Raw genomic sequence first — 23,946 nt, 5'->3', positions numbered from 1 at the left:
CTCTTTCTTTCTTTCTTTCTTTCTTTCTTTCTTTCTTTCTTTCTTTCTTTCTTTCTTTCTTTCTTTCTTTCTTTCTTTCTCTCTCTCTCTCTCTATTTTTCTTTCCTTTTTTTAAGTCACTGCCATATAGCCATTGAAACAAGCATCACTAGCTAGAGCATAAAAATAATACCTCTGAAAAGTCTTGGTCATTCAGTAAAATTAAGATAACAGGAGACAGAACCTTATACTTGTAGTTATAAAGTATTTTATATTTCTCCTGGTGAATTCATTAAATGTTGACTCTGATTATAAAATGCCAAATCTTTTTGCTGCTACAGACTTAATTACTCAATGAAAATGAGCAAAAAGTGACAGCAGTACGTCAAGAAACTGTCCAATCATCACATGTTATCTTCCTAAAGGAAACAGAAAGGAATGCTAATATTTCCCCTGGCTTGCATGTGGAGCTTCCTCTGGGGATGTTCCTATTTTCTGTTAAATATTTGTTATGCAAGTATAATCTGCTAAAATAAAAATCATTCAAATAATCCTTGAGGGTGCAAAAGAGCTCATGAAAGGGAAAACTGGAATAAGGGTTGGCATATAGAGACAGGGCAGCTCCTCTTTGGCCTAGATGATGGAGGTACTTTGGAAACTCACTAGTTATATGCACCTGGACTGATTTTATTGCCAACTGGCAGACCAGCTCAGAAACTACTGGCTAAATACTTGGCTTACTGCTCCTTCTCATCTTTCCCCAACTCTCAGGGCCCAGGACTATTGACTTCCTTTATCATATTCATGGTAGAGGTCATTTCATGACCTCATGAAAAAATTTGTTTTGGAAGATAATATGTATTATTAGTATGTTCAGGCTGCCGTAACAATATACCACAGAATGGGTAGCTTAAACAACAGAAACTTATTTTCTCAAAGGTTTGGAGGTGAGATTTGGTTTCTCCTGAGGCCTCTCTCCTTGGCTTGCAGATAGCCACCTTCTTGCTGTTTCCTCCCATTGTCCTTACTGGTGTCTCTCTGTGTGCCCTAATTTCCTCTACTTATAAGGACCCTGATGAGATTGGATGAGGTCCCACTCTAAAGGCCTCATTTTAACTTAATTCTGTAAAGGCCCTATCTCCCAAAAAAGTTACATTCTGAGGTACTGGGGGTTAGGACTTCAACATATAAATTTTGGGGAGACACAACTCAGCCTGCATATATGCACAGATCACTGACTTTCCATATACATATCACATATTTTGTACACATTACTTATGGTATGGGATAAACATAGATTTTTTTATTGTATTATTTGTAAAATGTATATATTTCATATTATTTAAAATGTAAGAACTCATATTACATAAGATCTTTAAAACAAATTCTGTGAGCAGGCAAGAAAGCTAAAAGTATCACATTTTAAGAGTATTGTGTAAGTAATTTGAGACAAAGAGAACTCTTTTTTTGCATGATTTCAACAACTGAAAGAGAAATTGTAACAATTAAAAAATAAAAAATAGTCCACCTTCAATCCACTTATTCTTTCCTTGTGGGAGGGAACTCTGCAAAGCTACTTCTTGCCAGCTTATGTTCTGGTGTAATGTTTTAACTTCTGAAATTATTCTGTGCAAGCCTTATGGAAAATGCTCTAGCAGGGAGCAGATTATAGTAAATTCTCGTGTGTTGCATGCAGTCTGACTTTCAAGGTACCAAGGGATGGAGTTTGCCTTGGAAAGAGATTGTACTGTAACCTAGCATGCCCCAGAATTATACACTACTTTCCTGCTGTTCAGACTTTTACCCAGCTTGAGATGTTGCAGGATGTGCAATGCTGCTGTTTGCTTCAACTGAGTATCAGATGCATCACATAAATAAATTACAAGTGGGAACCTAGTGCTTGTACTGATTTTCCATTGCCCACTATCTGAAGGAAATAATAGAAACATATGCTCCCAAGCCTTTTGCTCAATATATTCACATAGTGAAGTTAAAATGCTTGGTTAGGAAATCAATATTGTTATACTAAGCATCAAGTATAATAAACTAGAAGGAATTGTAAGAGGCTGTGAACTCAAAATCAATGTGTATTCAAACCAGGGAGTAACAAAATAGATAAAACTACAACTTCAAATAGTAACCTAGGGAGAGTTAACCAGCACCTTAACTTTTGCCACTGCAGGGAGGATCAATTAAACATATAAACAAATAATAAAAGCAATGCAATATTTGAGGTAGCATTAAGATTCATCTGTAGTAACTTTGAGGACAGTGACTACTATGCAGTATTGGCAACTATATTAAGAACCTTCTGAACAATGAATACAATAACATGCACAGAAAATAAATGAGAACCATAGATTTAGAACTCTACTTGGAAAGAGTAACAGGATTTGAATAAAAGTTGGAAAAATATACTACTGTGTATTAGATTGACTTCTCATATAATATTGGAAATAAGGCATATAAGATTTCTCTCCAAAATTTAAACTTTAAAAGAAACATACCATGGTTGTAGCATTTATATGCTATGTTGCTTGAGTCTAAGACTAGACTCAAACCAACAGAATGAATAACATATTTATTGTAGGAATGTGCTGTTTAGAATAGACATAAAGCAGGAATGGCAACCATGTGAAACAAGAAGTTACAGAGTTCATCTAAAAGTTATTGCTAGATAATGGTCTATGACTAATTTCTGTCCTATTGGAATAATGGGGTGAGGTGGGTTAGCTTAAGCATGTCCACTTTGAATCAAGTCACCTGTGTTCAAATGATGATTTGACTAGCACTTACTATTCTGTGATATTGGGAAATTATTTAATGTCCTTGGTTTCTAATATCTTTTTTGTCATAAGGTTTTTATGAGAATTAAAAGGAATAATCCATGTGGTTAACATAGATTGTCACATTGCAAGCCATTACAATTGTTATTATCATTACTGCAAAGAGCATCTCTAATTGGAACAGGTGCAAAATTTTACCTTGATTGTCATTTCCTTGGAAACGCTTCATCTAACCATGTTATCTAAAGGACCTCCAACCTTATTATTATCTTCTTTTCCATTACTCAGTTTCTACACAATATTTATAAATAAATTTTTCTCTTTATTTGTTTTATGGGGAAAAGTTCTTTTCTCTATTTTAGACCAGTCTTTCACTGAAAAATAAGCATGTTAAAGGCAAACATTGTTCCCTGCTCATAACACAAAGTCTGCCACATAATAAGTGCTTAATGCTGGTTGAGTGGATGTATGAATGTGAGACATGCTAGTCAATGGACTGTGTGCATTTATGCATATTGAGAGGAGCACTCCTAATTTGAAATCAGTGTAAGGGATTGTCTTAGCCTAATGTCAGCACACTTTCCCCAGGTGACACCCATTCTTATTTCATTGCAATCTGTGATCAAATAAGAGGGCCTGGGATTGTTTTCATTTCAGATTACTCACAAAGAATAGATAGATCCTCAGGGATTTTTACATGTAATATTTGTATTTCTGATTGTTTTTGAGTAACTCTAAGAGGAAAAAACAGATAATTTGTAATTTTCAATTTGTAATTTTGTTGAATTTGTTAATATGGGTGTCTTGGGCAAAGGATGAACCTAGCTGACCAGCTCTGATTCTTTCTTCCCACAGTCAGAATAATGCTACTGCAGATATGCACATTTTGTTCCTTAGTGAAGAGATTATCTTCAACAGAGATAAAAATCTAATACACATAGCAGGTAAGATTAAATAGTGGTCCGAACTATGGACCATGAAACAAATCCAGCCTGCCATCTCTTTTTGTATGGCCCACAAGCTAAAAATAGTGTTTAAATTTTAAATGGTTGAAATAAATAATATTACAAGACACCTGAAAATTATATGAAATTCAAATTTTATTATCCATAAATAAAGTTTTATTGAAACACAGGCACACTTATTTGTTTATGTATTGCCTGTGGCTAATTTTGTGCTAAAATGGTAGATTTGAATAGTGGCAACACACATCTCATGGCCCACAAGGCCTAAAATAATTAATGTCTTTAGTAAATATTTATGGAATATTTGCAGAAGAAGCAAGTTGATCTCGCAGTTAGTGTGTAATAATGTATAGGGAAGACAAATGAGTACCGTTGGAAATGAGACTCTAGAGAAGGTCAGGATCACTTTTACAGTAAGTTCCCTACATATGAACCTTCAAGTTGTGAGTTATCAAAGATGCGAGTGTGTGTTCTCCTGTCCAGTCACATAAATTAGTTCACGTGTCTGGAATACATTGTCATGTGCATGCATCCTCTACAAGTGGTTGTGTTTTTGGTTACTTTACTGTGCAGTACTGTGGCTGTGCAACACGAGGAGCTTCCTGATGAATTAGATGAAGAGAGACAAGAGGAAGAAGAAGTAACTGAGGACAGAAGAGATGAACAATGCAGGAAATGGCAAGGGGATTTTCTTTTCTTTTTTTTAAATTTTTTAAATTTATTTTTTAGCTGTCAGTTTTTAAATATGTCTTTATTGGAGTATAATTGTTTCACAATGCTGTGTTTGTTTCTGTTGTACAACAAAGGGAATCAGCCATATGCATACATATATCCCCTCCCTCTTGAGCCTCCCTCCCACCCTCCCTATCCCACTCCTCTAGGTCATGGCAAAGCATCGAGCTCATCTCCCTGTGCTATGCTGCTGCTTCCCACTAGCTATCTGTTTTACATTTGGTAGTGAACACATGTCGATGCTACTCTCACTTCACCTCAGCTTGCCCCTCCCTCCATGTGTCCTCAAGTCCATTCTCTATGTCTACAATTTTATTCCTGCCCTGCTACTAAGTTCGTCAGTACCACTTTTTTGTTTTTAGATTCCATATATACAAGTTAGCATATGGTATTTGTTTTTCTCATTCTGACTTACTTCACTCTGTATGATAGACTCCAGGTCCATCCACCTCAATACAAATAACTTAATTTTGTTTCTTTTTATGGCTCAGTAATATTCCATTGTATATATGTACCACAACTTCTTTATCTATTCATCTGTTGATGGACATTTAGGTTACTTCCATGTCCTGGCTATTGTAAACAGTGCTGCAATGAACATTGTGGTACATGCCTCTTTTGGAATTATGGTTTTCTCAGGGTATATGCCCAGTAGTGGGATTGCTGTGTCATATGGTAGTTCCATTTTCAGTTTTTTAAGAAATCTCCATACTGTTTTCCATAGTGGTTGTATCAATTTACATTCCCACCAACAGTGCATACCCTTTCTAGCATTTATTGTTTCTAGATTTTTTGATAATGGCCATTCTGACTGGTGTGAGGTGATACCTCATTGTAGTTTTGATTTGCATTTCTCTAATAATTAGTGATGTTGAGCAGCTTTTCACGTGCCTCTTGGCATTCTGTATGTCTTCTTTGGTGAGATGTCTGTTTAGGTCTTCCACCCATTTTTTTAATTGGGTTGTTTGTTTTTTTGATATTGAGCTCTGTGAGCTGTTTGTATATTTTGGAGATTAATCCTTTGTCCATTGTTTCATTTGTAAATATTTTCTCCCATTCTGAGGGTTGTCTTTTCATCTTTTTTATGGTTTCCATTGCTGTGCAAAAGCTTTTAAGTTTCATTAGGTCCCATTTGTTTATTTTTGTTTTTATTTTCATTACTCTAGGAGGTGGGTCAAAAAAGATAATGCTGTGGTTTATGTCAAAGAGTATTTTTCCTATGTTTTGCTCTAAGAGATTTATAGTGTCTGGTTTTATATTTAGGTCTTTAATCCATTTGGAATTTATTTTTGTGTATGGTGTTAGTTGGTATTCTAATTTCATTCTTTTATGTGTAGCTGTCCAGTTTTCCTAGCACCACTTATTGAACAGACTGTCGTTTCTCCATTGTATGTTCTTACCTCCTTTGTCTTAAATTAGGTGACTATATGTGTGTGGATTTATCTCTGGGCTTTCTATCCTGTACCATTTATCTATATTTCTGTTTTTGTGCCAGTACCATACTATCTTGATTACTGTAGCTTTGTAGTATAGTTTGAAGTCAGGGAGGCTGATTTCTCCAGCTCTGTTTTTCTTTCTCAAGATTGCTTTGGCTATTTGGGGTCTTTTGTGTTTCCACACGAATTGTAAAATTTTTTGTTCTAATTCTGTGAAGAATGCCATTGGTGGTTTGATAGGAATTGCACTGAATCTGCAGATGGCTTTTGATAATATAGGTATTTTCACAATATTGATTCTTCCGATTCAAGAACATGGTATATTTTTCCATCTGTTTATGTCATCTTTGATTTCTTTCATCAGTGTTTTATAGTTTTCTGAGAACAAGTCTTTCACCTCCTTAGGTAGGTTTATTCCTAGGTATTTTATTCTTTTTGTTGCAAAGGTAAATGGGATTGTTTTCTTAATTTCTCTTTCAGATATTTTGTTGTTAGCATATAGGAATGCCAGAGATTTCTGTGTATTAATTTTGTATCCTGCAACTTTACCAAATTCATTGATTAGTTCTAGTAGTTTTCTGGTGGCATCTTTAGGATCTTCTATGTAAAGTATCATGTCATCTGCAAACAATGTTGAATAAGAGTGGTAAGAATGGACATCCTTGTCTTGTTCCTGATTTTAGTGGAAATGCTTTCAGTTTTTCACCATTTAATATGATGTTTGCTGTGGGTTTGTCATATATGGCCTTTATTATGTTGAGGTAGGTTCCCTCTATGCCCATTTTCTGGAGAGTTTTTTATCATAAATGGGTGTTGAATTTTGTCAAAAGCTTTTCCTGTATCTATTGAAATAATCCTATGGTTTTTATTCTTTAGTTAGTTAATACAGTGTATCACATTGATTGATTTGCATATCCCTGGGATAAATCCCACTTGATCATGGTGTATGACACTTTTAATATGTTGTTGGATTCTGTTTGCTAGTATTTTGAGGATGATTTTTGTGTCTATATTCATCAGTGATATTGGCCTGTAGTTTTCTTTTTGTGTGATATCTTTCTCTGGTTTTGGTATCAGGGTAAGGGTGGCTTCTTAGAATGAATTTGGGAGTGTTCTTCCCTCTGCAATTTTTGGAAGAGTTTGAGAAAGATTGGTCTTAACTCTTCTCTAAAGGTTTGATAGAATTTGCCTGTGAATCCATCTGGTCCTGGACTTTTGTTTGTTGGAAGATTTTTAATTACAGTTTCAATTTCATTACCTGTGATAGTTCTACTTATACTTTCTAATTCTTCCTGGTTCAGTCTTGGAAAATTGCACCTTGCCAAGAATTTGTCTATTTTATTGACATACAGTTTTTTGTAGTAGTCTCTTGTAAGCCTTTGTATTTCTTTGGTGTCAGTTGTGATTTCTCCTTTTTCATTTCTAATTTTGATTTGGGTCCTCTCCCTTTTTTTCTTGTTGAGTCTGGTTAAGGGTTTATCAATTCTGTTTATCTTCTCAAGGAACCAGCTTTTAAGTTTATTGATCTTTGCAATAGTTTTCTTCATTTCTATTTCATTTATTTATGCTCTGATCTTTATGATTTCTTTCCTTCTATTGACTTTGGGTTTTCTTTGTTCTTCCTTCGCTATTTGCTTTAGGTGTAGGGTTAGATTGTTTATTTGAGATTTTTCTTGTTTCTTTAGATGAGATTGAATTGCTGTAAACTTCCCTCTTAAAACTGCTTTTGCTGAGTCCCATAGGTTTTTGGTTGTCATGTTTTCATTGTCATTTGTTTCTATGTATTTTTTTATTTCTTCTTTGATTTCTTAAGTGATCTCTTCGTTATTTAGTAGTGCACTGTTTAGCCTACATGTATTTGTGTTTTTTACAGTTTTTTTCCCGTAATTGAATTCCAATCTCATAGTGTTGTGGACAGAAAAGATGTCTGATACAATTTCAATTTTCTTAAATTTTCCGAGGCTTGATATTTGACCCAAGATATGATCTATCCTGGAGAATGTTCCGTGTGCACTTGAGAAGTAAGTGTATTCTGTTGTGTTTGGTTGGAATGTCCTATAAATATCAGTAAAGTCCATCTGATCTAATGTGTCATTTAAACGTTGTGTTTCGTTATTTATTTTCTGTTTGGATGATCTGTCCTTTGCTGTAAGTGGGGTGTTAAAATCCCCTACTCTTATTGTGTTATTGTTGATTTCCCCTTTCATGGTTGTTAGCATTTGCCTTATGTATTGAGGTTCTCCTGTGTTGGGTGTATTTATAATTGTTTATAATTGTTTAAAGATGTAACATTTATAATTGTTGTATCTTCTTCTTGGATTAATCCCTTGATTATTATGTAGTGTCCTTCTTTGTCTCTTGTAATAGTTTTTATTTTAAAGTCTATTTTATCTGATACTAGTATTGCTACTCCAGCTTTCTTTTGATTTCCATTTGCATGAAATATATTTTTCCATCCCTTCACTTTCAGTCTGTATGTGTCCTTAGGTCTGAAGTCGGTCTCTCGTAGACAGCATATTTACAGGTCTTGGTTTTGTATCCATTCAGCCAGTCTCTGTCTTTTGGTTGGGGCATTTAATCCATTTACATTCAAGGTTAATATCAATATGTATATTCATATTACCATTTTCTTAATTGCTTTGAGTTTGCTTTTGTGGGTCTTTTTCTTTTCTTGTGCTTCTCTCCTAGAGAAGTTTCTTTAGCATTTGTTGTAAAGCTGGTTTGGTGGTGCTGAATTCTCTTAGCTTTTGCTTGTCTGAAAAACTTTTGATTTCTGTCAAATCTGAATGAGGTCCTTGCTGGGTAGAGTAATCTTGGTTGTAGTTTTTTCTCATTCACCAGTTTAAGTATATCTTGCCACTCTCTTCTGGCTTGCAGAGTTTCTGCTGAAAACTCAGCTGATAACCTTTTGGGGATTCCATTGTATGTTAATTTTTGTTTTCCCTTGTGCTTTTAATATTTTTTATTTGAATTTAATTTGTGTTAGTTTGATTAATATGTGTCTTGGTGTGTTTCTCCTAGGGTTTATACTGTATGGGACTCTGTGCTTCCTGGACTTTGGTGACTATTTCCTTTCTCATGTTAGGGAAGTTTTCCACTATAATAGCTTCAAATATTTTCTCAGACCCTTTCTTTTCTCTTCTTTCGGGACTACTATAATTCCAACGTTCGTGCATTCAGTGTTGTCCCAGAGGTCTCTGAGATTGTTTTCAATTTTTTTCATTCTTTTTTCTTTATTCTGCTCCTTGGCAGTTATTTTCACCATTCTGTCTTCCAGCTCGCATATTCGTTCTTCTGCCTTAGTTATTCTGTTATTGATTCCTTCTAGTGTATTTTTCATTTCAGTTATTGTGTTGTTCATCTCTGTTTGTTTGTTCTTTAGTTCTTCTAGATCTTTGTTAAACATTTCTTGTATTTTCTCAATTCGTTCTGCCATTCTATTTCCGAGATTCTGGATCATCTTTACTATCATAACTCTGAATTTTTTTTCAGGTAGATTGCCTATTTCCTCTTCATTGATTTGGTCTTGTAGGTTTTTACCTTGCTCCTTCATCTGTGACATATTTTTTTGCCATCTCAGGTTTTTGTGTTTTTGACGGATGGGATCGTGTTCCTGTCTTACTGATTGTTTGGCCTGAGTCTTCCAACACTGGAGTCTGTAGGCTGTTGAGTAGAGCTGGATCTTAGTGCCGAGATGAGGACCTCTGGGAGACCACACTCTGATGGATATTCCCTGGGATCTGAGGTTCTCTGATAGTCCAGTCGTTCAGACTTGAAGTTCCCTCCACGGGAGCTTTAGCCCGATCTCTGGCTTATGAAGCAAGATCCCACAATCCATGCAGGGTGGCAAAAAATGAAAAAAAAGTGGAAAAGGCTCTGGAGGGCGGAGCCTAAGCAGGGGCAGGGTTTGGGCAGTGGGTGGGGCCTATGTTTAGGACCCACAGGGCTGGAAAATGCCCTGGTGGGTGTGGCTTGTGGGGCTTAGGCTCAACAGAAAGGACCTAGGTGTGCCTCTGGTCTTAGAGTTTTGGGGACCCACCTGGGAGCCCAGCAGTCTTACCAGACCCGAGTGGGCAGGGAAAACATCCTTCACTTCTCCTGCCCCTCTTGCCCTGGAGGACCCCTCCTGCCTGCCTCTCCTGTTCTCCCCTGGCTTCCTTCCTACACCCCTAGGACCAATTCAGCCCAGAGGGGGCCTCTGAGGGCATAGGACCCAGCCCGAGAGCTGGGCACACTTCCCTGTCCAATTGGGCAGGGGAAACACTCAGCACGTTCCCCCATGATCTGAGCCCCCAAAGGTCCCTCCAGGCGTGTGAACCTCTCCCCACCCCAGCCACCTCTCAAGGGTGCTGGCCCTGTCTTACCTCCACTTCTCCTCCCCGCTTTATCCCCCCACATCCTACCATTCTGCTTGGGGGTTCCTCCCATCTCCGTGGGAGTCGAGGTTCCACACCTGCGGCCAGCAGACACCCTAGCTGTGGGGAGATGTAAACTCCACGTCTTCCCACACTTCCTTCTTGACTCTGCTCCCCAATTTTCTTTATTTGTGGAGGCACTGTTAGTTTTTGAGGCACAGGACCCAAGCATAGAACAGTACAGGAAGGTTGCAGCAGCTGTTCAGAATGCAGTCCAGTGCTACTGTGTCATCTACGAAGAGAAAAATAGAGCTACTACCCAGATATCACTGGATCGTTTCTTCAAAAGGGTAGATAGAATTGAATCCAGCAAGGAACCAGAACCTGTGCCATCAATGTTGGGCATGAGTGAAATTGCAGCTTGCCCTCCATCTCCTACTGCTGACGATCCTTCAGCTCTACCATCTCCCACCTCTTCTCCCTCCTCCAGTCAGTAACTCTTCTTGCCTGTTCACTGTATGCCAGCTGTTGTACTGTACTACTGTACTTCTCAAGGTACTGTACTGTAAGATTAAAAATGTTTTCTTTATTTTTTTTGTTTCTTTCTTATGTATTATCTGTGTGAAAAGTATAAACCTATTACAATACAGTACTATATAGCCAGTTGTGTTGGTTGGGTACCTAGGCTAACTTTGTTGGACTTAAAAACAAATTGGACTTAGGAACATACTCCTGGAATGGAACTCTTTCCTATGTAAGGGACTCACTATAGTTCTTAAATTTAGAACCTTGCAAACATCTCAGGCAGTCTAGGATATGTAGCAATTGTGAAAAGACAGAAAAAAGTGAGAACATTAGTCAATTCATATGTCAAAGATAAAAGAACTAGGGATCATATTGTTCTTCTAAATGACTTTTACATGAGCTTACATCACCACTCCATTGCTGTGATAACATTTATCTACATGCTTTAGAGAGCTTTATTTTCTTACCTTATGTTCATTTTATATGCACCAGATAGTAAATTTATTATTGAAGGATAAGAAAATAGTGTGGCTACAATTTGAGGAAACTCTCAGGACATTTTCCTAAAAACCAACGTAGCGTTGACTTCACAAAACAGTATTTTGAGACATTAGGATTTAAAATTTTTTAATAGGTGATGAACACCAAAGCTTGGGAAAAGCAACAAAATTTTGTCAAAATTAAGGGTCTTCACACAAATAAGACAAACAAGACATTGTAGACATTTTGATGGTGAATAATTCTAAATAATTAAGACCCATAATTACTTGACCCATAAGACCTGGTTCAGACCCATAATTAAGACCCATAATTACCTGGTTCAGATCCAAAATTCTTTAGAGAGTAGATATATGTGTTTTTTTCCCTCCTAATATGATCACTTGTATATTCTTTTCCAACATTTGTAAAAATATATAATAATGGTCCAAGTTCTTAAAAGCACTAAGGCTGAAATAACAAGACCATAAAATTGAAAGTTCAACCATTTTCTCCTAAAATAACCCCCTTTAGTACCCTGACTTAAAGGAGTCACACTTTCTTCCATTACAGCTCTCTCTTTCCCTCCCTCTCTTTCTCTATATTTGCCTGTTTTTTCCCTCCCTGTATATAGCCAATTATAAACTGAAAAATCCTTTTTGGAATAATCTATGAGATTTATCATGTATCAAATTACAGAATTGCAATAATTGAATTTATAATTATCTGAGAAATACTCTACTATATGAAGACTTACAAATCATTGTATAAATAAGCAGCAATTTAAATATTTGATCAAAACACTCTTTTCTATGAGATGTCAATATATTGATTGGTATCTAATTTGGAAATTATTTGTGGGGTCACAGAAGAGTAATAATGTAAAATAAGGATACAACAATTATGAGTTCAGTGCTTACAATTCTGTAATTAGATATAAATTTTATGGATTAAGGATAAAATTAATCAAAGAAGTGATTTTCTTAATTTTTTAAAGCAAAATAACCTTTTTACAAATGAAATTTTATGCACAACCTGATATATAATACAAGACAAATAAAGTGAGACTGTTCTGGTTAAAATACAATGAGGTTCACAGAGACTTACACCAGCTGTCAACCCCAGCAAACCTGGAGAACCATAGCATTCTACACTACATAGTGTGAAAGCACCAAGCTAATCTACTGTAATCCCATTTTCCAGGTGGAAAATATTATATACAACATTAAACAAAGTCAGCATTTCTCTGGTTCATTCTTTTTATTATCAGTTGCCGAAACTTTGTAGCCTTTTTGCTAGAGACCACTCTCACTTCTGTGATAGAAGTTATATATCTCTGGACTCCCTTAGCCTAGAGCAGAGGTGACCTAACATTTTCTATAAAGGGCCAGGTAGTAAATATTCTATTCTTTGCAGTTCAGAAAGTATCTATTGAACATACTCAACTCTGCCACTGTAGTTCAAAAGCAGTCACAGAGTACATAAAAAAAAAATAGAGTGTAGCTTTGTTCCAATAATATTCTATCTACAAAAATACTCAGTGAGGAGTGACATCAGCAAAAAATGGCAAAGTAGTTAGTTCCAAGGACTTGTCCCTCCATAGAAACACCAAAAAATTAAGCAAAAACTGTATGGATCTAGTTGTCAGAATGTTGGAAAATATTCAATGGTTACAGCAACCAATGGAATGCTGAATCAAAAAACTGCAATTTAAAAATGATAGGAAAATCTTTGTGATAGTTTTACTTTCCCATGCCACACCCACCTCCCTGGTTCAGAGACAGCCTACATTCTGAGTGTGGGATTCTGACCCTAGGTTATTGAGGGAGCAAAGCAGGCATTATTCTACAAGGATTGTAGGGGTCTAGTTTGTCCTATCAGGGGCTACCTGAAGGCATGACAGAGGTGCTGCCTTTATTTCACCTAACTCTGAATTCCTTCAGCACAGTAAAACGACTAGAGTCCTTGGAAACATTGTAAAACAAATGAACAACCCACTGCTACATGCAGAAGGTTATAGCTGAGGCAAACAATAGACATGTAGAAGCCTGGGAGGAAAAGCTGATGAAAGAGTTCCTTTGGGAAATTAGAGAATTGAAAAACACCTGCTTATACGAGGGAATTTAGAAAGCCATGTTCAAGGCCAGAACCAGACACATGCTCAGAAAAGACATGAAAATATCCTAAGCCTTTACCCCAGGTTAATTAATCTCTAGGCTTAGAGCAGCAGGAACTGAAGACATAGGCAGAGTTGTAAATGCCTGCCTAAGTATTAAAGTAATGCCTCAACACAGGCCAAATTTGCTAAGATTAGGAGAGTTTTTCTCTTTTATTTTTTATTTTATTTCTATTTTTTGGCTTTAGTTGCTCAAGGAAATCTCTGTAAAAACATTAGTTGACCACAAGGTACAGCAACAGTGAATTCAGACCACACACAACAAAGAATACAAAGTTTATGAAAGTAGTTTAGAAAACTCACTAAACAAACAACCACAACACATAGAAGGCAATAAAAATAAACCCTGAGAAAGGAAAAGATAATGATTTCCAGAGTAACTGAATTATAATATTCAAAATGCCCAAGTTACAACAAAAACTATGAAATGAAAATAAACAAGAAACTATGGCCTATTCACAGGAGAAATGAACAGAAACTGTCCCTGAGGAAACACAGATATTGGACTTATAAGAAAAAGACTTAAAATTAATGGTCTTAAATGCACTCAAAAAGCTAAAGAAAACCATGTACAAATAGCTAAAGAAAATATAGAACAATATATAAACAGATAGAAAATATCAACAAAAAGGCAGAAATTACAAAGAGGAACCAAACAGAAATTCTGAAGCCAAAGAGTACAATAGAATAAAATTTCATTAGAGAATTTCAACAGCAAATTTGAGCAGGCAAAAGAAAATACCAACAAACTTGAAGATAGGTCAATTGAAGTTATCTAGTCTGAGGAGCAGAGGATCAAAGAATGAAGAAAAACAAACAGAGATAAGATACCTGTGGGACACCACGAATCATACCAACAGAGAATAGTGGGATTTCCAGAAGGAAAAGATACTGCACACATCAACAACAGAATACATAATTTTCTCAACTGCACATGGAACATTCTCCAGGATAGTCCATATGTTAAGTAAAATATGTCTCAACAAATGTTAAAAGACTGAAATATTTTAAAGAGAATGCAAAGTTATAGAAATATATATATGTATTTCTTAAAAACAAAAATGAGATGAATGCAGAAAGAAAAGCAAATAATTCATACCACAGATGTCATTGACAACAAATGAATAAATACTTAGTATTTTATACTCCTGCTATTGAGAAATGTTATATTCTTTAAAAGTTTTTATTTGTATTCACAGGTTTTTGTTTTTATATTTAGTACATTTAATGAAAAAGTAATTATGCAATGGTTTTATGTTATTTCATATATCCAAGTAGCTATTATACTTTTGTGAGATTATTTTATCAATTTAAAAAACAATTTTTAAAATTTACTTTAACAACATATTTGTGTATTTGTTTCAGTTATCAACTTCTTATCTTCATGAATCAGAAATTGATATATTGATGAGAAATTGATTTGTTGTAAGACACATGCTTGGTCATAAAGTCAAAGAGATGATATTCTAGCAACTGAAAATACTTTTTTTTTCTATATTTATTGCTATTCATATTTTTGTAATCCTTGAAGCATTAGAAGTATACCCCGTGGTTCTCAGGCTATGTTTATACAGAACTCATGTCTTTAATAGTTGAATACATCTTCACAGGATGTATAGCACTCTGGTACAGTCTTGCATGGAACAATACAGGGACAGAACAGACTTCATACTAAGATGGCAAAATGCACTCAGGCTTCCCAGCCCTGCTCCCAGATTCTCATGATTGTGACCAATGAAACATAAATGCAAGAGCAATTTCTTTTTGGTACAAATGGAAACCAAGGAGAGTGTCATCTGCTTGTTAGAATGTTCAGAAATGTCTATGAGATATAATAGCAATAGGTCAGAATTAAAGAGTTGAACTGTTCAGACCTCCAGCTGGATAGTAAGAATGCAGCCTCACCAGCTCCCCATAACTATTCACTGTAAGGTTTTTTCTTATGTTATGATTTTAGTATGAATATGAAGGTCACATCTGTGGAACTATCTTCAAAGTAGCAGTCAAAAGAACAACAACAACAACAAAAAACCATCAGTGGTGTTCTCTCCTGATTGGAGGCTTTAATAATCAGAGGCTGGAAAATTATATCTTCTTTAAGAGTCAGTAGTTGCAACAAACAGAAGACTCTGGGGCAGTAGCATCAACAAGCAAAGGTAAGTAAATGAGGCTATCTACCCAGGAGTCCCAGGATTTCAATAGTTATTCTGCCTGTGGAATCAGTTATACCATAAGCTGCTGAAGAATAAGTGCAATCCAATGAATGTTTACATAAATAAAATAATTAATGAATGTGTACAAGTGATTGAATAAATTTAATAAATAATATATATAAAATATATAGTGTTTGCTCTTTTGTTTTAATCTCACATTTATGAAAAAAATTTAATCTATTGAAAACGAACCAACACTAGTCCCCGTACTAGGATAATTACAAAGAAGAAAATAAGAGAGCAGGGAGAAAGTACAAATTTACTAAATGCAGAATGGTGAAAGATTCAATGAAAGGTCATATTTCTTCAATTCTCCTAGAACTCAAGAAAAAAAATTAACAATAAAACAACAAAAAAAAGGCAAACAACCTGAAAGACAGTACCTGACAATCCAATGAAATTGCAGAATATTGAAAAAGAATAGAAAAAATATTCAAAAAGTATTAAGGAAAAATTGGAAAGCTTTGATTCTATAGATAAAACTCTATTTGACTAACAGGTAGAATTAGTTTAAGGTTTTGAGATAAAGAAACCTAATATTTTCTTCATAAGAAAAATATTAATCAGGAAGAACAATAAGAAGATTGGGGAACATAACATTTTCAGCTTTTTCTTCTGTAATATTAAAAAGAAGAGGACAATAGAGAAATCATATAAAGAACTTTGAGGTGAAAACATATTGGGCCTTATACTTAGCCAAGTGAGGTCCGTGGAGCAGCAGTATGGATATTGTTTGTTAAGGATCCAGAATCCAGGCCCTGAACCAGACCTACTAAATCAGAATCTGCATTTAACAAGATCCCCAGGTGATTCAGGTGCACATTCAATTTGAGAAGCATAGCACTAGACTATGCTTTCTCTGTGTATGTATATCTGTGTATTGGTTCTATGTTTAGTCAACTGGTTCAGAATCCATTCTCAAAGGTAAGCAAATTAATTGGAAACCTTTAAAGAAGGAATATTGTTGAAATATCCTATTGGAATAGTGTTCAATATATGTCATTATTAAAAAGAAAACAAAACAAATTGAAACAAACAAAACCTCACATGGCTGCCAATTCATTCCCTTTATTAAGTTCTCTATTTTTTCTTTGAAAATATTTTTCCTGAAAGGAAGCATTTACCTACCTATATTTTAGATTGTATTTTAAAAACCAAGTGGATTTAGGAGTTAGAAGAGCTAGTTTGTAAAACTTATCAATTCTGTTTTTAGAACCACAAGAAACTATTCCAAGAGAATAAAAATATGTGTTTAAAGTACTGTGTGGCATATAATAAGGCTAGCTGAAATTACAGTCCCCTATTTTTCAAGGTGTTCAATATTTTGGTATACAAAGACATGCTATTTTGTTCCTGGTCTCTTATCATAGAAAAATTATGACTTATCTAGAAAAAAAAATCTTGTTAGAATATGATTAGGATTTCTATTTTAAAGAAATAAGTTTAAAGATAACCAGAAAAGAATCTTGATACCTCTGAAAATATACCAATACATCAAAATCCATTACTCTCAGAAATGTCATGAATGTTGGCTTTATTTTTAATAGATTTTACAATTTGTTTTTATAAATGTAAGTAAGATTAAACCATGAGAGTATACAAATGTATATATTCATATATTGATCTATTCAATCATTCATTGACTCATTCAAAAGTGTTAAATATCCTCATAGTGTAAATTTGAAATTCAATTAGCCCCTATTCTTCAACAGCTTGTCATATAATTTCATTGAGACTGTAATCAAGGTTGTGCTGCACAATTTCCTCCAGCAATATCATGAGGCTCTGAATATCACTAACATAGTATATGAATTTAAGTCATGTTACTCAAGTGAATAGCTCAGTAGATAATTTTACAGTGGTAATATATATAATATATTGTATATATATATTATATATAAAACAGCCTCGAATCCTAAAAGTGACACAGGAATGGCACACTCATGTAGTCATTCAAATGGCTCATAATTTCCTCTGTGTGTGTGTACACATATTATCAATATGTCAGCCCCCTTCTTACACCACACTTACCCACTAAGTTCTCTTCAACAGAATATAAAAGTTTCTCTTGTGTAGAGCATACTATAGTCTCATATTTACTCTTAGTCACATACCTCTTTACCCAGCACATTTTGTTTCCTCAGTATATTCTACACAGGGTGTTCTATATATATGACCCCAAATTGCAAAATCCTTCTGAGTAAAGGCATAACCTGTTTACTTTTTTTCCAAATTGTACACTCTGTTTCCTTTTAAACATATTAAAGCATTTTATTTCTCTAATTAAAAAATTAGACATATTTTGACTTCAAGTAGCTTTCATTCTATTGGGTGAAACCAACCATTAACAAGATACATTTTTTTAAACCCATGATTTATTATATGACAATAAATGTTATGTTGAAAAATAAGGCAGGGAAAGTGGCGATGTGTGTGACAGCCTCAGTAACAGCCACTTGTTTATTTGTATATAAGTAATGACCTGGAAGAAGTGAGAGGATAGCCATATGGATATCTAATGGAATAGCATCATAGACAGAGAACTGGGAAGTGTAGGGCCCTAAAGAAGGGCCATGTCTTGCATGTTAGAAGAATAAAAATAAAGGCAGTGTAGATGGACCAGAGTGAGAGAAGAAAGCTACATATATCATTATTTCTCTATCTCTTTGTTCTGTTTTCATCTGTGTTGCATCCATCTTCAGGTAGATTTTTGCAAACATAGCCACCAACAACAAAAGGCCTATCTCCTATTTGACTAATAATTTAAGTGGAAACAAAATTTCCACTTTCAAATATTTCTAGCATAAGTTGATAGAAGGCTTTCATTGGCTCATTTTGAATCATGTGTTCACGTTTGAATCAAAAACAGATCAGGGATGCCAGTTCTCTAACTGGCCAGGTCCTGGCCCTGTGCCAACCCCTGTGGCCAGAGGGTGGTACTCATCCCTACTCAATTATGAAAACCCAGAGTAGAGGCTGGTGGGTCCACAACAGAAAGTCAAGTGGCTGTTCCTCAAAGTAAAAGGGAATGGAAATTATTCAGGACCAAATAGCAGATATAGAACTCATGCTATTACAGTTTTAATACATTCACTTGACAGTGTGTTCAAATAAAACGGTTGGCCAAAGACATTGAACACACATTGTAATCTTCATTTTGCCAATAAGAGAAAAAGATAATAAACCAGGAAATGGTTAAGAAAATGCATAACTAAATTATTACTTGGTTATACAGGTATGTATTCATCTATAGGTCAAAATGACAAAATCAAACATAATTTATTCCTTGAGTTAATAGTTTTAATTGTGTTGAGGAAAGATAGATTCTATTTAAAATATGTATGCCATAGTTTTTAAGCTTTAGTGTATGCAGGTGTGGGCTCCTGGTTGTGAATAGTTCCTAAAATATATTACATTTGGATTTTTAATCCTCATAAATTATTCTAACACAGGAATTGAATATACAAAGAGTATAAATGAGATACTAAGCACTTCAGGACTGTGAACAAAGTGCATTAAATGCTAAAACAGAGCTAGAATTCTGGAGAGGTTTTATCAGAGTCATATTTATTGTCTGGGTTTCAGTTTTATTAGAGCTGCCTAAGATATCTTAGATTTTCCAGATTTTTAAATGCCAGAGTCATATCTGCAAATTGCAGTGTAATACTTGTTAAAATCAAGAGGAATTATCATTACAATGGCTACAGCAATATGAAATGTATTTCTCATGTCTCTTTTTGTAACATCAAGATATTCTGTCTCTTTAGAAATGTCTTATTAAGTAAGAGTTCAGTACTGTATTTGTACAGATAATTAGCACAGAATAAAAGGGGAATATACAAACTAAAGGCAGATTGCACTCATAACCTTCCATCATTCCTTTATGAATATCTATTTAAATGCCATAATGCAGAAATTTAGTTGTGCTTCAAAGATTGAATATACATAAATTTGTGTAATAAGTAACAACACCTAGAAATGATTTATTACTGGTAACCAGGTTTATAGATTAGCCAATAATCATATTAATGTAAATTTGTTGAATATCTAATTTCTGCCAGGCATTCTTCTGGGCCCCAGAGATGTAGCAATAAATTAACCAGACAGAAACTTCTGACCTCTTAGAGCTTCCATTGTACTGGAGTGAGATAGATAGTAAACAAATAAATAAAGCAACTAATATCTCAAATGGGAAAAAAATGAAATAGGAAAGAATTTGGGGAAACACTATACTTTATGTGAAAACAAATACACACAAAAATAAAATATATACTTTTAAAGATGAGATTTCAAATACATATATAGTACAAGGAGTAATCAAGGTCACCCTGATGTGAAGTAATTTATGTCTACTGCTAGGGTTACTTCAAAACATAGAAAGATACTCTTTTAAGTCATTAAATTCTGCTCACACTTTGGGGGGTCTATTTCTAAACATTTTCTATGTCTGTGTTTTTTAAAATACTCTTGCAAAATGTGTGGTGTTGGATATATTTTTAATCAATATGATCACTCCTGGTTCTTAGCCAGAAAGCTGAACTTGTTTAAATAAATCATTTACTAATACATTTAGATTGTTTTCACATTCTATGCTTCATTAATCCTGATATTTTTCTATATATTTTTTATTTTACTTTTTTCTGCTTTTAAAAATAGTGTTTTTAAAATTATTTTTCCCACCAAAGTATGTAAAGAATATACACTTATTTCTCTTCTTTCAGAGTAACTCCTCAGAATCTAACATGCACAATTAAAATTTGTTCATTATCAGCATAATTGAAGGAACTTGAAATATTTTATCTCTTTTAAAAAAAAATTTTATTCTATATTAGAGCATAGTTGATTAACAATGTGTTAATTTCAGGTGCACAGCAAAGTGATTCATTTATACATATACATGTATCTATTATTTTTCAAATTCTTTTCTCATTTAGGTTATTACAGAATATTGAGCAGAGTTCCCTCTGCTATACAGTAGGTTCTTCTTGGTTATCACTTTTAAATATAGGAGTGTGTACATATCAACCCCAAACTCCCAGTCTATCCCTCCCCCCAGCCTTTCCCCCAGTAACCATAAGTTCATTCTCTAAGTCTGTGAGTCTCTTTCTGTTCTGTAAATAAGTTCACTTGTATCATTTCTTTTTTTTTAGATTCCACATACAAGTGATATCATATGATATTGTCTTTGTCTGACTTACTTCACTTAGTATGATAATCTCCAGGTCCATCCATGTTGCTGCAAATGGCATTATCTCATTCTTTTTAATGGCTGAGTAATATTCCATTGTATATATGTACCATATCTTCTTTATCCAGTCATCTATTGATGGACATTTAGGTTGCTTCCATGTCTTGGCTATTGTAAATACTGCTGCAGTGAACATTGGGATGCATGTATCCTTTCGAGCCAGATTTTTCTCTGGATATATGCCTAGGAGTGGGATTGCTGGATCATATGGTAGCTCTATTTTTAGTTTTTTAGGGAACTTCCATGCTGTTCTGCATAGTGGCTGCACCAATTTACATTCTCACCAACAGTGTAGGAGGCCTCCCTTTTCTCTACATCGTCTCCAGCATTTATTGTTTGTAGATCTTTGATGATGGCCATTCTGACTGGTGTGAGGTGATAACTTATTGTAGTTTTGATTTACATTTCTCTAATAATTAGTGATGTTGAGCATCTTTTCATGTGCTTCTTGGCCATCTGTATGTCTTCTATGGAGAAATGTCTATTTATGTCTTCTGCCAATTTTTAAATTGGGTTGTTTGTTTTTTTAATATTGAGCTGCATGAGCTGTTTATATATTTTGGAGATTAATTCTTTGTCCATTGAATCATTTGCAAATATTTTCTCCCATTCTGAGGGCTGACTTTTCATCTTGTTTATGGTTTCCTTTGTTGTGCAAAAGCTTTTAAGTTTCATTAGGTCCCATTTGTTTATTTTTATTTTTATTTCTATTACTCTAGGAGGTGGATCAAAAAAGTTCTTGCAGTGATTTATGTCAAAGAGTGTTCTTCCTATGTTTTCCTCTAAGAGTTTTGTAGTGTCAGGTCTTACATTTAGGTCTCGAGTCCTTTTTCAGTTTATTTTTGTGTATGGTGTTAGGGAGTGTTCTAATTTCATTCTTTTACATGTGGCTGTCCAGTTTTCCAAGCACCACTTATTGAAGAGACTGTCTTTTCTCCATTGTATATCTTTGCCTCCTTTGTCATAGATTAGTTGACCATAGGTGTGTGGATTTATTTCTGGGCTTTCTATCTTGTTTCATTGATCTATGTTTCTGTTTTGGTGCCAGTACCATATTCTCTTCATTACTGTAGCTTTGTAATATAGTCTGAAGTCAGGGAGCCTGATTCCTCCAGCTCTGATTTTTTCCCTCAAGACTGCTTTGGCTATTTGGGGTCTTTTGTGCCTCCATACAAATTTTAAGATTTTTTGTTCTAGTTGTGTAAAAAATGCCATTGGTAATTTGATAGGGATTGCATTGAATCTGTAGATTGCTTTGAGTAGTATAGTCATTTTCACAATATTGATTCTTCCAATCCAAGAACATGGTATATGCCTCCATTTGTTGGTATCATCTTTAATTTCTTTCATCAGTGTCTTATAGTTTTCTGCATACAGGTCTTTTGTCTCCCTAGGTAGGTTTATTCCTAGGTATTTTATCCTTTTTGATGCAATGGTAAATGGGAGTGTTTCCTTAATTTGTCTTTCAGATTTTACGTCATTAGTTTATAGGAATGCAAGAGATTTCTGTGCATTAATTTTGTATCCTGCAACTTTACCAAATTCATTGATTAGCTCTAGTAGTTTTCTGGTGGCATTTTTATGATTCTCTATGTATAGTATCATGTCATCTGCAAACAGTGACAGCTTTACTTCTTTTCCAATTTGTATTCCTTTTATTTCTTTTTCTTCTCTGATTGCCGTGTCTAGGACTCCAAAACTATGTTGAATAACAGTGGTGAGAGTGGACATCCTTGTCTTGTTCCTGATCTTAGAGGAAATGTTTTCAGTTTTTCACCATTGAGAATGATGTGTGCTGTGCATTTGTCGTATATGGCCTTTATTATGTTGAGGTAGGTTCCCTCTATGCCCACTTTCTGGACAGTTTTTTTCATAAATCGTTGTTGAATTTTGTCAAAAGCTTTTTCTGCATCTATTGAGATGATCATATGGTTTTTCTTCTTCAATTTTTTTTTTTGTTTTGTTTGTTTTTTTATACTGCAGGTTCTTATTAGGCATCAATTTTATACACATCAGTGTATACATGTCAATCCCAATAGCCCAATTCAGCACACCACCATCCCCACCTCACCGCAGTTTTCCCCCCTTGGTGTCCATATGTCCATTCTCTACATCTGTGTCTCAACTTCTGCCCTGCAAACTGGCTCATCTGTACCATTTTCCTAGGTTCCACATACATGCATTAATATACGATATTTGTTTTTCTCTTTCTGACTTACTTCACTCTGTATGACAGTCTCTAGATCCATCCACGTCTCAACAAATGACTCAATTTCGTTCCTTTTTATGGCTGAGTAATATTCCATTGTATACATGTACCACGTCTTCTTTATCCATCCATCTGTTGATGGGCATTTAGGTTGGTTCCATGACCTGGCTATTGTAAATAGTGCTGCAATGAACATTCGGGTGCATATGTCTTTTTGAATTATGGTTTTCTCTGGGTATATGCCCAGTAGTGGGATTGCTGGGTCATATGGTAATTCTATTTTTAGTTTTTTAAGGAACCTCCATATTGTTCTCCATAGTGGCTGTATCAATTTACATTCCCACCAACAGTGCAAGAGGTTTCCCTTTTCTCCACACCCTCTCCAGCATTTGTTGTTTGTAGATTTTCTGATGATGCCCATTCTAACAGGAGTGAGGTGATACCTCATTGTAGTTTTGATTTGCATTTCTCTAATAATTAGTGATGTTGAGCATCTTTTCATGTGCTTCGTGGCCGTCTGTATGTCTTCTTTGGAGAAATGTCTATTTAGGTCTTCTGCCCATTTTTGGATTGGGGTGTTTGTTTCTTTGATATTGAGCTGAATGAGCTGTTTATATATTTTGGAGATTAATCCTTTGTCCGTTGATTCGTTTGCAAATATTTTCTCCCACTCTGAGGGTTGTCTTTTCATCTTGTTTATGGTTTCCTTTGCTGTGCAAAAGCTTTGAAGTTTCATTAGGTCCCATTTGTTTATTTTTGTTTTTATTTCCATTACTCTAGGAGGTGGATCAAAAAAGATCTTGCTGTGATTTATGTCAAAGAGTGTTCTTCCTATGTTTTCCTCT

Source organism: Balaenoptera musculus, chromosome 20 (assembly GCF_009873245.2).
Source record: "Balaenoptera musculus isolate JJ_BM4_2016_0621 chromosome 20, mBalMus1.pri.v3, whole genome shotgun sequence".
Classification (NCBI taxonomy): domain Eukaryota; kingdom Metazoa; phylum Chordata; class Mammalia; order Artiodactyla; family Balaenopteridae; genus Balaenoptera; species Balaenoptera musculus.
The sequence above is the reverse complement of the archived record's forward strand: the minus strand, read 5'-3'. Positions refer to the sequence as shown.